Genomic DNA, 18,564 nt, shown 5'->3' on the forward strand with positions numbered 1-18,564 from the left:
TTGCAAACAATAAACTCTCCAAGTGTTTGGGTGCTAGGCAGTGGAGATACAAAGACAGAAATGAAATAAACATAAGCTTCTTTTGAATGCAGGAACTGTCTTAAAGACAACGTGAACACATCTAAGTATATACCAAGTATATACAAAATAAATCCAAGGCAAATTTCAGAGTGAGACATAAGTATTGGCTGGGGTGAATCAGGAAAGTAATGCCAGAGCAGTTCATGGAGAACTTTGAATTCTGGCAGAGAAGTTTGGACTTATTCAAATAGAAGAAAGAACAATCATAGATTCCTATATGATAGATAATTTTTCCAGTGCTTGGCACAATGCCTGGCATGTATTAGAAACTTAAGAAATGCTTCTCGACTTGTTGACTTAAGTTGATGGGGGGAGTGATATAATGAAAGTGATATTTTCAGATTAATCTGGGAGCTGTATAAAATGATAAATTGGAGTTGGGATTGATTAGAAGCAGTTAGATAAATTAGGAGGCTGTTGTAATCCATCATGTGATAAGAGATGAATAGAGTAAGAATGGAAATGAATTGGAAATTTTTGAATGATATTTAGAAGGATGAGTTAACAGGAGGAGGGTACATACCAGTAAAAGTGACTCTAAGGCTCTATTTCTGAGGTACCATATGTGTAGAGACTCCAGTGACTCCATGTTGCCTCTAGGATCAAATACAAAATGCTCTGTTTGGCATTCAAGGCCCATTATAACCTAGCCCTCCTGCCTTTCCAGTCTTCTCATACCTTACTTCATGAATGTACTCTTCCATCTGGTGACAATGGGCTCCTGGCTGTTCTGCAAACACATCTCTCAGCTATAGGCTTTTTTTTTGGAGGGGGGAGGGCAGGACAATTGGGGTTAAGTGACTTGCCCAAGGTCACATGGCTAGTAAGTGTTAAGTGTCTGAGGCCATATTTGAACTCAGGTCCTTCTGACTCCAGGGCTGGTTCTCTACTCACTGTGCCACCTAGCTGCCCCTAGCTTTAGGCTTTTTTCTGAATTCCCCTTATACCCGAAATATTCTCCCTCCTCAACTCTGACTATTGACCTCCTTGGCTTCCTTTAAGCTTCAAATAAAATCCTGTCTTTTACTGGAGTCCTTCCCTAACCCCACTTAATTCCAGTGTCTTCCCTCTCTTAATTATTGCCTGCTTATTCCGTATATAATTTTCTTTGTATGTTGGCTCCCCTATTAGACTGCAAGCTCCTTGAGGATAGAGACTATCTTTTGCCTCTTTTTGTATACCCAGCTCTCATTACAATGCCTGGTACTTAGGATGTGCTTAATAAATGTTTATTAATTGAATGAATGAATGTAAAATGATTACTCTTAAGTATGAAATAAAGCTAATAAATAACAAAAGGTAAAATGTTATGTACAATAATGAAGCTAAAGAATAACAGAGATGTTGAAATACATATAAAATACCTTTGGTCTTTCTAAATATATACTTTTTAAATAGCAAAATTATATTAACCAAGTTTTATATGTGTCAACAGAAACCCCCTTCTTGTTTGGGAATTTTTGTGCTCAAGAGAACTCCATGTGTGGAATTCTGGGTCTGTGATTATGGAATCTCAAAGCTGTTAAAAAAAAATAAAAGCCTTGGAATAAAGGCCCGTATTTTATAATGTATGGATTAGTTACCTATAACCTAAATGTAATGCAATAAAAGTAACTTGGTTGTGAGATCAATGGCAGCCTGGAAGAAAAGACTATTATTTCTCATTTTAAATTTTTTAAATCCTTTTTTGAATTGTTTTTTTCAATTACCAAACAATTTTTTCCCTCCACCCCCTCTCCAAATAAAATCCTTGTAACCAATGTGCAGTCAAGCAAAACAAATTTCCACATTGCCTACAGCCAAAAATGTGTGGCTCATTCTGCATAAAGATCATTATTTCTAAAGAATCCATAAAACAAAAGTTCCAATTTATACTGAAATGGCAACTTTTATATCCTTCTTACCACTGAAAATGCACATTAATCAAATAACTAAACATTCCATTTCGGCTGTGGAAAAGAAGTCCATAGAAATCTTTCCTTCACTCACAGCATGAAAAGTAACATAGCACGTAATTTTTGTCCTGTAGGTCAAATGAAAATAGTGATAGGGAGCATCAGATTTAGGTGCTGAAACAAGTAATAACCTGCCAGAACTGGGCAATAGATAATAGACTCTAGAGCAGGAAAATCCTTTAATAGTGACTCACAAATCTTTAATCCTTGAGTTCCATATATTTCTAGCAACTATTAGTGAGAAACACCTTTTAAATTTGGGGGGGAAGGGAACGGCATTATAATTAATCTCAGGGCACCCTGGTTCTTGATATAATGTGTACCTGAATTCATCTAATTACTTCTCTTCTTCTGACTTTTTATGTTTTTTTTATCCTTAGTATGGGGACAAATAAGATAATTTTAAGCCATTAAATATATGTTTTAACTTTATGTGAACTGGTAATTTTCAATGATGAAACCTGCTCTTTGGTGTAGGATTTATCAACATTAGTCAGTAAACTAAATTTGATCCTTAATTCTAGGAGGTGCTGAAAGACTAATTTTTTTCTTTACCCTGTTCCAGATAAGCAGACTTTCAAAAGATTAACTGAGTAATCAACCCTCCAAAACCTGACAGTCTGCAACAAACCAATCGGTACCTCTTGCCCTTGTAATAAGCCCTTGTTTAGAATTGCAGGTTTCTTTCCTCCCTCTTGGGATATCAGGACACATCCAGCTGCAGCATCCTTACTTTCAAAATATGCCCTCTCGTTGCAGCTGCAGTCTTTCAGAGGAGATGGGACGGTGATCTCTCACCACCCTGTCCTCCGCGAACTCTTCTCACACCAGGATCCAGATTGCTGAAGCTGGCCATGGTGAGGCTGGATTTGACATATAGACAAACCTCCACCATGATCTCCCGTTGTCAGGGCAACTGCAGCATTATCTGTAAGTATTTAAGCAGGGAATGTACAACTTGAAACCCTCTCTGTTCTCTCAGGATCACCATCACCAATTCCCAAGTGGGACTGGGAAATACTTCCACTCAGGTGTTACAGGGGAGCTGATTGTGTGTCTTTGGGACAGAAAATGAAGACAGGTAGGAGGCCAAACCTGCTTTGTGCCAGTCAAGAGAAAACATTTTTGTTTATTATTCTTTTTCCCTGTGCTGTGAGTCTTTGTCTCTCTCCTGGCATGGGAAAAAGGACAGTTGATAATCTATTCTCCATGGAAAAGACTTGGCAATGGTTCTATTGCCTCCGTTGAATTACCATTTGCTTTGCCTGTTGATGATTAAGCCACAATCTCTTCCTCTCTACCTGGGAATCAAGATGGTGAAAATAAAATTGGCCTACAAAGTCCTAGCAGGAATGATGGTTAGCTAGTGCTCTGCCAACCATTGCTGTCTCCTGCAGCTACACAAAAGTACTGGGATGGGGAGGGATGTCTTAACCCTATGAATCAGTGAATTTTAGACATCTGAGGGACTTAAAAAATGATTTAATCTAGTTCCCTCTTTTTTATAGTGCACTGGAGTACATGTCACCACCTCTGTCCAGGTGTAAGTTCTTCTGCCATCTAGCTATGGAACTTTAGGCAAGTCACTTAACCTTGTTTTGCTTGGTTAACCTTAGTTTGCTTGCTCTCATCTTGTTTGAAAGATGAGAAAAATGAGCTCCCTGATTTTTAAATTCTAGTTCCTAACATTTTATACATTTCTGTGAAATTTGGCTCCAAGAAGCCAGTTCCATGGCTAGCTAGTCGCAAAGTTAGCTTTAGAAAGCAGGTTTCCATCCATTCTAGTAGTATAGACCCTTTCCTTGGCCTGTAGGTAGTTCATCCAAGGTTAGCATGTGAGGAATGGTATTAACTACACCACCAGACCTGGATAGTGTAAGGTAAGAAAAGGGTCTGTAGCTAGCTGATCTGATCCTCCCAGCAACCCTGGGAGATGTTATTAGAGCACAGGTGTTATACTAGTTGGAGGGTGGGGGTTCGATTTGAACCCAGATGATCTCTTAAGGCTTAACAGACAACATTTTGAGCTTTATTTATTATTTATTTATTGAATGAATGATGACATTTTGTGATTTAAGAGAATCTTATTTTCTATTAAGAAGCTGTTTTAAAGTTTTGTTTTGTCAAAATGAGCTTATTAAAATGCTTAATATAAGTAAAACATAATCGTTAATGAAAGGCATGCAACAGCACAAACAGCTGTCCTCACTGACCAGTGCCTTTACCCCTGAATCTGCCCATCTGTCCCTGAAGCTACAGAATTCATGGTGCTCTCTGCATTTGCCCCCTCCTTGCCTCATGTCTGCTGGTCCCACGTTTGCACCCACTTTCCTGTTGCCATTGGCTTCATCCCTCTCTCTCTCCTGCTACCATCCTGTGCAGCAGCTTGTGGAGATCTCACCCTCATTTCACAGGGGCAGAGAGAAGGATCTAAGCTTTGGGATCACTGAATCTTTGAATTGAAGGCATCTTAGAGGTCAGCTGATGACGTCTCCCCCCTCCTCAGTACCCTGGCCCAGAGGCCCCTTCCTCTCTCTCATCAGAGACAGTGGAGAATTCCTTTCTGATCCTTCACTTAAGGAAGGCACCTATGCTGTCTCTTCATTTCCCACCTGACTGAACTGGACTTCATCATGTCCCTTGGGTCCCACTCCCCCTTTTAACTTCTTTTTATGTGTTGTTTCCTGCCATTAGATCATGAGTTCCTCAAGGGCAGGGACTGTCTTTTTTTTTTTTTTTTGTATCCCCAGCACTTAGCACAATGTTTGTTGACTGGCTGACTGATGTGACTTAAGAAGACCCCTCTACACCATCCCTACCAGGTGGTCATGAAGCCTCTGTGTAAGAATGTCTAGTGACAAAAGAACTCGCTACCTCACAAAGCAGGCCCTTCTATTCTTGGACAGTTTTAATTATCTAAAAATTCTTCCTTACATTGAGCCAACATCTGTTACAGTTCTATTATTGCTCTCTTGAGCACTACAATAAAAGTGTAATATCTTTTCCATATGATAGGCCTTCAACTATTGCAAAGTAGCTGTTAACCCTCTCTAACAATCTACTCACCACCCCAGCCCCCAGCGTTTTCCTCTCTAGGTTAAACATCTTCATTTATTTCAACCATCCAGTATATAAGTTTCCAGACCGCCTTACCAAAAGTTTAAAATTGGACAGAGCCTGTGAGGACATCTATTCTATCCTGATTACTCTCATTTGTACACATTCCAATTTGTCAATGCTTTCTGTTCTTCAAAAAGTGTCTTAGAAAAAATGCTTTTGGAGTATTGTACTGGTACTCCAAATATGATCTGAGCGACTCAGAATGAAGGGAGGCTATTATCTCCTTTAATTTAGATCCTGTGCTTCTGTTAATTTGGTGTAATGTATCAGGTATTTGTCAGCCAAGTCACACTATTGACTTATGGAAATAGTTTAAATTTACATAGTAAGATTTAAACGTGAAGAATGGTGCTCCTGAGAGATCGGAGAATTCTTGCTGTCCAGTACAAGGTCTCTAGGAAAGTCTCCTTGGGCTTTTTTCACTAATTGTCGTTACTGTCGTAATGGTAATGGAAAACAGCGTTTTGGCAAATGCTTAGTCAAAACTGTGTGTGTCTGTGTCTGTCTGTCTGTACTGGGTCATTTGTTTGACAACTGGTTCCCTCTGTTTCTTACGGGTATTACAATCAGATTGTCAAAACAGTCTTATGAATAATCTTCTTCTTAGTTCTTTGACAGTTATCCAAATTTGTTCCCCCACATGCGGATTTAATATCTCACAACCTGATTCCAAAATACAATTTAAATAAATTCTGTCTAAGTGATACAGTAGAACTAATACCTCTGGTTAGCAGAGTTGTTCAAGGCTTAATCAACCTTTTTTGTAGAAATTAAGTGACTTGCCTAAGGCATATAGCTAATTAATGGTAAGGCTAGGACCAGAACCTAGGTCTTCTGACTCTCCTTCCTTCCACCACCCTCCTCCCAGGGGAAGGATTCCAAAAATAAAGGTTAAAATGAAGGTAACAGGGGCAGCTAGATGGTGCAGTGAATAGAGCACCGACCCTGGAGTCAGGAGGACCAGAGTTCAAATCCAGCCTCAGACACTTATCTGAGTGACCTTTGGCAAGTCACTTAATCCCAATTGCCTTGCCTTCCCCCCTCCAGAAAAAAAAATGAAGGTAACAGCAACTCTAGTCCATATGCTCTAGGACCTTTTCAATGTGAATGCACTTTTATTGGGACTGATGAACTAAATTTTTATATTTCATCCTTTGGTTGAAAAAATTCTGACACTTTCTTTAGTGAACTGAATACATCTCATCTTTATCAAAGGTAGTGAGGGAGATAGAAAAGCCTATATTTTTTCAGTATTGTTAGTGAGCTTTTCATTCCCATGTTCTAAGAGAGCAAAATTGAATATGGTCTGTCTCTTTTGCCTAATGTATTTGAAAGTAATTTGTTATCATCCTTCTCTTACTATTTTTGTCTCTCTGTAAATGCTTGATATCTTTATAGTATTCATCTTTAGTGGTCTCACCTAATCTCCACCTTTTGTCATTGTCTTATGTGTCCTTCAGCTTCTTAGTTCTAGGGCTCACCAAGTTAATCTCATTACCTTTTCTCTTCCCTCTCCTGTAGAACCTCAACTCCTTGCTGTCCATTTCAGCATTTAATTATATTTGTTTTAAAATATAGATATCAAGACTGCATTGAATAGCATCATTTAGTCCCTTTGAAAAAGAAATCAAAACACCAATTCCAATAGGGTAATGAGAAACACGTTGGAGTGTCCTGCATTTGTTTAACGTGCCTTAATTGTTTTCTCATGAATAAAATCACAGAATCATGACATTTTAGAGCTTAAAGGACCTCAAAGGCAATCACAGCGCAAACCAGACTTCAGAAGGATCATCCCTGAGAAGACATTATGCAGCCTCTGCTTAAAGACCTCCCTGGAGGGAGGACGTCTTTTCCCTCCCCAGGTTGGCCATTCTACTTTGGGGGCAGCTCTAACTGAGAAGAAGTTTTTCCTTATGTAAAAATGAGTCTGTCCCTGTGCAGGTTTCCCCCTCTAGCTTCTGCTTCTGTCTCATAGAACAAACTAAGTACATCTGCAAATGACTACACTTCAAACACTTGGAGCTGTTACTTTTGCCTCCTGAACCTTCTCCCTTTGGTCTTTGTGTAACATAGCATCCTCTCCAGGCTCACTACTTTGGTCCTCTGGCTGCCAATGCCTGTCCCACAGTGTGGTGCCCAGAATGGAATGTGATCCTCCAATTTCTTTGGGACTGGCACAGACGGCAGTGACCCTATCACCTCCTTGGTTCTGGACACTGTTCTCCCCACCTCGGGTGACGTCAGCATCCTTACAGCTATGTTGAGTCATTGAGTTTTTGTAGTCTGTTTAAAAACAAATAGCATACATCTTTTTCATAGGAACTGTTGGCCAGTCATGCTTTATTCATTCACCCTATAAGCATTTATTACGTGCCAGGTGCTGTGCTGTACAATTGGGATACAGAGATGTAAACACAAGGCCCTGCCTACAGGAAGCTTATGTCTTATTGAGGGGAAATAAAATGAACAAAGTTAATTAAATTTAAAAATATGTCAAAAGTTAGCTTAATAAAATTTTTGGCAGGTAGAAGGTGGGAGTGGGAAAAACATTAGCAAATGGGCATCAGGATAGCGTTTGAATAGTTGAATTACATCTTTAAGGGAGTCAGAATTTTTTTAGGGCTGGAGGGACTCCTTGTTCAAATAGCATGGAGGGAAGAAATGAACTGTCACATACAACCAGTTTGGCTAGAATGTTGACTGTGTAAAGGAAATAATAAACTGAGAAGGGCACACTGGATTCAAACTGTGGGGGACTTTAAATCCTAAAGATAGTTGGGAGCCATTTGAGAAGGGGAGTGATACATACGCAGACCTCTGCTTAGGAATAGCACTTTGTCAGCTTTGTGGAACATAGAATTAGAGAAGGAGATTTAAAGCAGGGAAACATTAGGCTAGAGGCAATGAAGGCCTAAACTGGGGGTGGGGAACCTGCAGCCTTGAGGCAACATGTGGCGCTCTAGGTCCTCAAGTACGGCACTTTGACTGAATCTAGACTTCACAGAACAAATCCCTAAAAGGTTCCCTACCTCTGGGCCTAAACCAACATTCAGTTGGAGAAAAAAGTGGGTAGATGAAAAAAACATTGTAGAGGTAGAATTGACAGGATGTGGCAGCTAGTTAGATACAGATTCTAAAGGAGAGAAGGGTCACAAATCATTTCAAGCTTGTGAGCCTGGGAGGATGGAAGTGCCCTCAACAGAAATAGGGAAATGAAGAAGCAAGGAAGATTTGGGGAAAATATAATGAGCTTTGCTTTGGAACTATCGAGTTTAATTTCCAACACTCATTTGAAAGTATCCAATAGTCTTTACCCATATTGGGTTTTTTGTAGTTAATTCAATTTGAGACAAACATTTATGAATGTCAAGTACTGTGCTAACAACTGGGGAGATGAAGAAAGACAAAAAAAAAGTTCCTGACTTGAGGAAGTCAAAGTACAACTGCATACACCCGAGACCTAGGCAGTACAGATGGGGAATAAGCTCAGAGGGAAGGCAGTAAACGGGACTCCAAAGACTTCTTCTGGGAGGTAGGGTTTTAGCTTAGACTTGAAGCAAGCCAGGGAAGCCAGGAGGCAGAAATGAGGAGGGGTGAATTCCAAGCATGAGGGACAGCCAGGGAAAATGTGTGGAGTTGAGATACGGAATGTTAAGGAACAGCAAGAATTATTAAACATCACTATTGCCTTAGGTATTATGTTAGGCTTCAGGGATAAAAATAGAAAATGAAGCACATCCTAAACTCAAGAAGGTTATATTTTACCAGGGAAAACAACATATACTCACTATAAAATGAGAGTAATGACAATTGAGGGGCAAGGGATCTAAGGATTCCATTCATCAGAGGTGAGGAGAGGAAGATAGCATCTATTAAAAGACAGGAGTGGTATATGGAGTATTCATGTATCTACAGCAAGTAGACCAGTTTGACTAAAATATAGAGCATGGAATGAGAAATAATGTGATATTCTGGTTAATTCCTTAAGTCGAAATGCAGGATTTTACATTAATTCTTTTTAAATTGAAAATTATTATAGTCAGCCTATCACTCAATCTTACTGAGATCTTTGGTTCTCACTCTGTAATTCATCACATAAACTCTCTTTCCCAGATTTGGGACATCTAAAATTTTGATGTGTATGCCTTCATATAAGTCATTGATGAAAATGTTGAACAACCCAGGGTCAAAGAGAAATAGATCCCTAGGGCAGGCTACTAGAGGCTTCCCCAAAAGTTGACTTTGTCCTATTAATCACTACCCTTTGGGTCTAGTCATTAAACTGGTTCTAAATACATCTAACTGTATCATCAGGCCTACGTTTTATTTCCAAGGGTAATCTATCTAATGTACTTTTTACTTATGTACTATTTCCATAACCCTGTTCTAAAAGAAAATGAGGTCATTCTGTCCTTAGCAGTTTTTGATGATCCTAAGCTGGCTCCTTTGGATCACCATTTCCTTTTTAGTATGTTGAACAATCCATCCTTTTAGTAACACATTCTAGAAATTTGGTAGTGGTGATGATAGGAGGAGCAGAGTTTTATATGATACTTTAAGGTTTGCAGAACTCTTGATGTACCTTGTCTCATTCGACTCTCACATCAGGAATCAAAATGAAGTTCCATGGACTTTGGTTTGTAGCCTCTACTGTCTTCCCAGTTTTAGAAAACGTGTATAGAATTGCTTCTCTCCAGGCTTGCCACTTGTCTTTTCTTCTCTTCCTCACAGTTTTGCCCAAGGCTCAGCAGTTCTTTTAAAACTCTGGGGTTAGTGGCCCAGGTCTGGTATCTTAAATTCACTGAGAGGACTAGGTGCCCTCTTACTAATGCCTTACTTACTTTGGGTTTTAATTCCCTGATGTTTTTTGATCACCATCTTCCTTGGCAGAAATAAAGCAAAATGAGAATCGAATACTCCTGCCTTCTCTCCCATTTCTTTTATTAAGGATCATAAGGCAATAATCAAGTAAATGCTTCTTTACAAGATAAGCTCCTTGAAGACAGGGGCTGTTTACCCTTTTGTATTTGTATCATCATTGATTAGCTAATAGTCACTTATTAGAGACTAGTTGATTGATTGATTGATTTCTTATCCTTTTATAAGAAAATCTATGAAAAAATCATTTTGTATGGACAGTGATTCAAATACCTTTGTTTACTTTGGTCTTCTTCTGTTTCTCCACTTGCTTCAATCTATAACACATTTAATGGGGCAGCTAGGTGGCATAGTGGATAAGGTGGATAGAGTATTTGGTCTGGAGTCAGGAAGACTCCTCTTTCTTAGTTCAAATCTAGCCTCGGTCACTTAGTAGCTATATGGGCAAGTCACTTAGTCCTCTTTGCCTCATTTTCTTCATCTATAAAATGAACTGGAGAAGGAAATGGTAAACCACTCCAGTATCTTTGCCAAGAAAACCCCATATGGGATCATGAAGAGTCAGACATGGCTGAAAAAATGACTAAACAACAACAACAACATATATTATACATACTTGATAAATACTTAGCAGTTTAGGATAATGGAAACTTTTCTGGGTAATTATACCAAAAATTTATTGGTAACTGCCCTTTTACAATCTAGAAGGGTGATGACAAAAGATTACATGTGCTTTTGAACCACAGAATGCTGGGCTAATTTTTTACTTCATCTTTATCAATAATACATAATACAAACCCTGCACTTTCCTACCTCTGTGCTTTTGCTTATGATGTTGTCTGTGCCTGGAATGTCCTCCCTCACTGTTTCTTCTTGTTGAATTCCTGCTCAGTATAGCTCAATTCAAATGCTACTTCATCTCTTAAAGCTTCTCAAATACTTCCTCTGAATTGCTTTAGCTGCTGTGATTGAACCTCACACTGAATTGTTTGGTTCTTCTCTAATGCATCTAAAATATATTATTGTGTGTCAGTTATTTTCTGTCTTATTCCCTTATTATTTAAACTTTGTATCTCCTCTTAACGCTTAACATTATGCTCTGCAAACAGTAGTTACACAATGAATGTTTGTTTAATTGAATTGGACAAAAGGAAAAGTTTATATTTAGAAATTAGAAAGTCAGGCACAATTTATATGTCTGAGGTCACATGGACCACCCTTGTCTTAAAATTAATGAAATAATTTTTAAAATGATGATAACTTGTGTTGAAATTTAAAATTTGCTTTTGAATCTCTGAATATCTTGGGAGGAAGACTAAATTGTAGCGAGCCAAAATAAGAGGACCAAATAAGTTTCTTATCTAAGATATTGTAGTTAAATGTCTTTCTTAGGTACTTAGACTTATATAGGAGTTAATAACAATGAAATAGATCATATTGCTTAATTATTAATGTAATGCAAAAAAATCATCAAACTTTGAAAATGTCATCTTGGACATTATTCACTGAGGAAATTGACTTTATCTCATTTTGGGGGCATTCCATTAAAATACTCTTCTATAATAATTTAGTTCCTAGAATATGTTCATTGGGCATATAAAGCAAAAGAATGAGTGTCTGACAAGAACCATGATTGGGTAGCTTGGCCCTAACTGAAGTCAGAATCTAGCTGAAGCTTTTTTCTGTATGTATGTATGTATGTATGTATGTATGTATGTATGTATGTATTGTTAATAAGGGATTTCACTGGGTAGGGAAGTTTGCCCCCAAATGCCCCCAACAATGCAGATCTGCCCTTTGTCTGCAACTTGGTCTTAGCACCGTTGTTTGGGAGCATTGAGGAGTTATAAATGGTTTGTCCATAGTAATAATGGTCATTACATAATGGAAGCACACAGGAGCCCGATTGTGTCTACTACCCCTCAAAAACCTGATTTTATATGCATAAAAATGTTAATGGTAGGGCACTACTAGTAGTTTGCCCATGACCCCAGGCACCCCCTCAGAATGGTGCAACTTGCTATGCTGCAGGTTCACTTCTATCATTTCTCCACTGTGCTCTTTCCTTGCCCCTGCAAGCCCAGCTGTAGCCAACCCCTAGTATTGTGTACCTTTAATCACGCCATTCCTTCTAGTGTCCAAACTGGGTTGCTCTACTGCTGGCCTACAAAACCCTCCCCTCCATGTTTTGTCAGCTTCATTCTGTGGTGCTACCTGACATGGACGTAGCTGTATCTGTTCAGCTCTCCCTGCTGACTCTTGCACATGGCTTATTTGTTCCTCCCTTTTTACATAGAATTTCTTATATCAGCAAGTGGCCTCCAGCCTTTCCTTCACCAATCCCTGTCTTCAAAACTCACATTCCTGGGAAGCATTCTTTAATACCACGATAGAATTGATAATTGCAAAATTTCCTCTTTTACCATTCCATGATTATTCATTGGGTAGTTATTGTTTATTGGGCAGCTGGAGGTGCAATAGATAGATCACTGGGCCTGGAGTCAGGAAGACCTGAGTTCAAATTTAGCCTCAGACACTTACTATGTGACCCTGGGCAAGTCATTTCACCCTGTTTGCCTCGGTTTTCTCCTCTATAAAATGAGCTGGAGAAGGAAATGACAAACCACTCCAGTATCTTTGCCAAGAAAACCCCAAGTGGGGTCATGAAGAGTCAGATATCAACAACATTTATTTATTACAGGCATGCTATATACAAACAAGATAGATCTAGTATAAAGTAGAGACAATTTCAGAGGGAAGACAGGATCAGAAAAGGTTTCGTGCAGAAGGTCAGAATGTAGCTGAGACTTGAAGGAAGCAAGGGAAACTAAGAGGAGATGAAGAGGGAGAGTACTCCAGGCTAGTGGAAGTGAATGGAGGAGGCAAGGAGGCTAATCAGCAGGTGATTCCAGTAGACCATGTGTGAGGTAATGGAGAGTCTGTACCAGGCAGTATTAGAGGAGAAAAGGGAGCATATATGAAAAATGTTACAAAGGTAGAATCCATAGGACTTGACAACAGAATGAATATAAGTTGTAAGCTTAGGTGACTGAGGATGGTTGTGCCTTCCACAGAAATAAGAAAGTTAGGAAGAGGGAAAGGTTTGGAAGGAAAAGTAATGAGTTCGGTTTTGGACGTGTTGAGTTTAAGGAGTCTGTAGACAGTGGGAGATGCAAGACTGGGGACAAGGGTTGTCCAGTGGCACAAAAAAAAAAAGATAGAGAAGAATATCAAAGAGAAGAGGATGATCAACAGTTTCAAAGGCTTCAGAGAAGTCTAGAAGGATAAGAATTGGGAAAAGGCCATTAAATTTAGCAAGTAAGAAGTAATTAGTAACGTTTTAGAATCAGCTGGTGGCACAGTGGATAGAGGGCTAGGGCTGAAGTCAGGAAGACCAGAGATCAAATCAAGTTTCAGATGCTGCTTAACCCTGAACAAATCACTTAACCTGTTTGCCTCATTTTCCTCAACTGTGAAATGGGGATATTAATAGCAGCTATTTCACAGGGTTGTAGTGAGGCTCAAAGGAGATAGTATTGATAAAGAATGCATAGCACAGTGCCTGGCATTTGGGCACGATGTAAGTGCTTATTTGACCTTCCACCACTTTGGAGACAGCAGTTTCCATTGAAGGATGAAGCTGAAGTCAAACTACATTGTTAAGAGAGTAGGAGAGAAAGCAGAGGCACTTCTTGTAGATGGCTTTGTCTGTGAGTTTAGCCATGAAAGGGAGGAGAGATAGAGGAGATATCTGGTGAGGATGGGTGGATCAAGAGAAAGTTTTTTGAGGTTGTGGGGTGGGGAGGGGACTTGTGAGAGAGAGAGAGAGAGAGAGAGTGTGTGTGTGTGTGTGTGTGTGTAGGCAGCCAGGAAAGTTGTGTATCTTGCTTTACTGAACAAAATAAAAGCATTATTGATTATGTATAAGATCCTTTCCAACTCTAAACTTATTTATGAAGTACTGGTTTTTATATATTGATTTGCTTAATCAAAAAGAACTTTAAAAAAAATTGGAACTTCTGATTTCATCAGCTCAAGTATGGAACTCGCTCTTCTAATACTTAGCAGCAACTCATCTTTCACTTTCAGTCTTAGCCAGTTATGGTTTAATGATTTCCATTTCCAGCTAATATGCATCAGAGACTCCAGGACTTGGACCCAGGTATTCTTCACTTCATGAGTGGCTCTCTATCACTATATGCTGCCTCGACCTAAGGAACCCCTATACTGTTACATATAATTGCATGCTGCTTTATGACTAATTTCTGCCAATCTCTATGTTGTAAGCATAGACAGTGTGAGCAGGACAAGTGTTTTCTGTTTTGTATGCTTTCTGCCACTCACCATTCTCACTCATTCCCTCAGTACTTGGTATAGTGCTCAGTACACAATGGGCACTTACTTCATTCAACAAACATTTAATCAGCATTTACTATATGCCATGGCACTGTGTTAGACTAAAGGAAGAGAAAGATACAGGTGCCAAAGACTGCTCTCAAGGCATTTGCAATTCCATGGGGAGGAAAACTGGTAAAAAAAACACAAATAACTGAATCTAGTAAGCCCCAAGCCTTGAACTGCTGAAGTTCTGAGATGGCTGAAAAAAAGGTTCCCTTTCGCAAAGGAAGAGAGATGATCAGCAAAGTTTGGTAGAAGAGGTGATAGTGTTTGAAAGAAAGTGGGGGTAGGTCTTTCATAGACACTGCTGTAGGCATGGAGAGAAAGAATAGGCATGTAAGACCAATTCAGACTTTAGCAAGCTAAGCATGGAGGCAGCAGAGGACAGAATGAGAACTGGGAACAGAGAGGTTGGCCCAAGTTAGCTGTTACATCTCAAGAGTATGTGAGGGAAGCAGTGTTAAGTAAGATTGGAAGATAGGCTGGAAAAGGAATATGAAGGGGCTTAAAGGTCAAGGTTTAGTCTTTGTTCAGTAGCCAGTGAAGATTTTTAAGTGGGAGAATGAGATAGGAAGATTACTCAGGCAATAGACCATAGGCAGGAAGGCTAGTGGTTAGGAATCACTTGTAATAGTTTTGATGAGAAAGAAGAGGACCTGAACAAAGGTAGTTCCAATTGAGGGGGTATTAAAGTTGAGAGGAGGAAAGAGATTTAAGAGAGAATACAAAGGTGGAATGGATAAGTTTGGCAACTAATTGGAGAGGGAGAAATTAAGAGGTCCTCAGGGTTATAAGCCTGGGTGACCATGAGGATGGTAGGTGTCATCAACAGAAATAGAGAAATGGGAGGAGCAGGTTTTAGGGGCAAGATAAAAAGTTGAGGTGCTCTTGGACCATCTAAGTGCAGATATCCAGACAACTATCAGAGATGTGAAACTGGTCAAGTTGGGGATGGAATAAAATATGGAAGTGATGTGCATAGTGGTAAAAGATGATACTGTGGATGAGATCACCAAAAGAAAGCTAGCCAGAGAGGAAGCTTGAGTGCGGAACTTTTCAAGACTTCCATATTGAAGGGGTGGAAAGAAGATGAAGAGCCAGCAAAGGAGACTGGAAGGGAGGGGGCATTGAAAGTTAGGAGAAGGTTGTCCTTTATCAGGGCCATATGACTTGAATTCAGTAAAATAGCAACTAGATGCTTTTACTTATCCCTTACTTGGCTTGACCATTAACTTTGTTAGCCATGTCTGTTCTGTCATTTCCTATCCAAAGAGGACTTGCAGCAGAAGGGGGGGAATTGCACAACATCGAACTGACTTTTGTGTAGCTGTCTTCATCCCATTTCTCTCAAGCACAGTTTCTGGCTCTTCTTTTATCTTCTCTTTCACATACCATAGTTTCAAACAAATAATCCTCACCTCAATTCCTTAACTTCCTCAGTATATTTGGAGTGTTCATACCACTGACCCAATTCTAACAGTATCAGTCCTTGCTTTCCACATATGTATCCTCTTTGACCTGACAGTCTGATACCATGGAATGTGTGCTGGATGTGGACTTCAAATCACAGATTTGCCACCTATTGCTTGTATGACGTTGAGCAAGGCTCCTAACTTCTCTGGGCCACAGTTTTTTTTTCATCCATAAAGTAATTGGACTGGATGATTTCGGGTCTCATGATCCTTTGAACTAGCTAAGAATATTTGTTGTATCATTGAAAATAAGGAATTGCCATGGAGAAATTAAGGAGGATAATTGTAGAAAAGGAAGCTGTTAGATTTAGTTGATAGTAATCATTCATAATTTTGGGGGGGAAACAGTGGTAGAGGGAAACCAGATTTTAAGGTTTTGAGCAGTGATCAGGTGGCAAAGAAGTGGAGACTGAGGGTAGACCAATCTTTCTAGATTTGTGGCAGCGAAAGGAAGAAAAAGAATGATAACTTGTAGACATAAGGGAGTGAAGGGAAGAATTTTGAGGGTTGGAGGGAGGGGGGAGATGATAGTGATCCATGCATGTGAAGGCTACTCTTTTCTAGAAGTTTGGCCATGAAGGGGAGGAGGGAGCAGGTAATAGCTTGAGGGAAGCAGGTTCCTAGAAGTTATTGGTGTTAGGGGGCAAGGGGCAAATTTTGCATATTTGTAGGCTGAGGGAGAGCTGAGCCAGTAAAAAGTGAAGGATTGCATGAGTCCTAAGTGATACTAATGAGCAGGGCAGGGACACGAAGGAGAAAGGTGCTAATGACTCTCTTATTCTTTAATTTTTTTCTTGGGCACATGGAACTTCATCTTCTTGCTTTTGTTAACCATTCTTTCTTTAGAAATACTTTTGCAAAAGGTATCTTTGGTTAATATTTTTGGAAGGTAATGAGATATGCACCCCTGCCCCCCCAAAAAAGTTAATTTCTTCTGACCTTTTCTCACTGTGCTATTTTCTCATGAAAGCAATTTGTCTATATTGATCCAGAGTCATTCAGTTTGTTCAGACAATAGATAAATATGTACTGCACTTGTAAAATTTATCAAGAAAATGGGAAAGCATCCATATATTTTGTGTACTTTTCAGTATATAGAGTTGTGCTGTGAATGGTAATTTCTTAAAATTGGCGTGCTGCCATGTGTGTTATGACTTATTGTGATGGGAATAGCTTCCATTACATATTTTAAATGCACTGGAAATAAGATGACTCTTCTTATTTTGGTTTGTTTATTCTCTGAGATTAAAGAAACCTGCAGTGAAGTCCTTCAAGCATAAAGTCATTTACCTAGCCCTGTTTTCCCAGCTCATCATGATTGGTGTAACTTATTGAAGCTGATCACAGTTTAGCAAACTGGCAGATAGAGATTTATGAGGGGTTCCCATTAGAATTAGCAGAGTATGATTGGTGAAAGTTATTTTTGATGTGGAATGCTTTTTTGGTGGTACAACAGATTGCATTTTCTTTCTTTTCCCATTTCTTCTTCCATCTCCCCTGACCCTCCACCATAAATGTAATTATAAAAAGAACAATTCGAACTCTGCGCATTCCTTTTAGTGGTATAGGTCAGATTTAAGACAGAAGTTAAGCTTTAAAGACATACACAAATATTACTTAATTGTTAAGAGCCACTTTAGGCTCTAGCAACATTTTTGTCTCCCTCCCCCAGACGGATATACATCCACACCCAGTAATTGAGGGAAGAATGAGAACAACTGACATTCACATATCAATCAGCAAGGGTTTTATTGAGCACCTGCATAGACTATATGTGGGGCCCTGTGCTGAGTGCTTTATAATTTCTCTCCTTTGGTCCTCACAGCAATGCTGGGAGGCTAGTGCAGCAACTATCTCCATTTTACAAATGAGGAAACAGGAAGACAGGTAAAGTCACTTGCTCAGGGTTACACAGCTAGTAAGTGTATAAGGCCAAATCTGAACTGGGTCTTCATGACTCCAGGCCCAGTTCTGTTATCTGTCATGCCACCAAACACTCCCTGCCATCAAACATAGTTGATCCCTAGATGTGTGTATATGTATTCATACATTTATAGTTACACAATCTCTATCATCTGTCTATATATAATTACACGAATCAATAGGTCATATTACAAAGTCCATTTAGGGAGTACCTAGCAGTCAAAGGGAAACGACCCCAGAAATAGAAGGTGGCCCTTCAGCTCAGTTTTGAAGGAAACCAGAAATTCTGAAAGACACAGATTATGAAGAAGGAACACATCCCAGGTACAGAGGTCAGTCATTGAAAAGGCAATGAAATGAGGTGGGTGGAATGTCCTGTGGATGCTGTAGAATTCCTGAAGGGGGAAAATAGTGTATAGTAAAATTGAAAAGATAGGCTAGTGAAGGGCTCCAGACGTCAAATGGCTTTATTTGTATTCGATCCTAGAGGTTAATTGAAAGCCATTTGAATTTATTTGCCCTGTTCTTTAGGAATTTCACTAAGGTTGAAAAGGCAAAAGTTACATACCATATTACCTATGTATATTCTTTGAAACATAAAACAACTTTGTGAAGTAGGTAATGTTTTCATTTTACAGCAAAACTAACTTCTGAAGATCTGCCCCAATATCAGATAGCTAGTCGGAGGTCCAGTTTGTAACCAGGTTTCTCTAAACTCCGGCAGCCTGGGGTCT

At 39.4% G+C, this 18,564-nt stretch overlaps 2 protein-coding genes across 7 annotated transcripts in view; one reads left to right on the forward strand and one right to left on the reverse strand.

The window, feature by feature from the left end:
• The window catches only part of ANKRD1 (ankyrin repeat domain 1), a 392,615-nt gene that overhangs the window by 294,325 nt on the left and 79,726 nt on the right, over positions 1 to 18,564 (reverse strand). The gene's annotated exons all lie outside the window — the stretch shown is intronic.
• Positions 1 to 18,564, forward strand: part of PCGF5 (polycomb group ring finger 5) — a 146,877-nt gene that overhangs the window by 48,919 nt on the left and 79,394 nt on the right. For all 6 annotated transcript variants that reach the window (XM_069099216.1, XM_069099207.1, XM_069099205.1 and 3 more), the window contains one exon: positions 2,796 to 2,966. The gene's annotated coding sequence lies outside the window, so the exon portion shown is untranslated. The remainder of the gene's footprint in view (positions 1 to 2,795; positions 2,967 to 18,564) is intronic.

Source organism: Petaurus breviceps, unplaced genomic scaffold, assembly GCF_028583685.1.
Source record: "Petaurus breviceps papuanus isolate PSGF00001 unplaced genomic scaffold, PetGlider_PUasm1.0 37, whole genome shotgun sequence".
Taxonomy (NCBI): domain Eukaryota; kingdom Metazoa; phylum Chordata; class Mammalia; order Diprotodontia; family Petauridae; genus Petaurus; species Petaurus breviceps.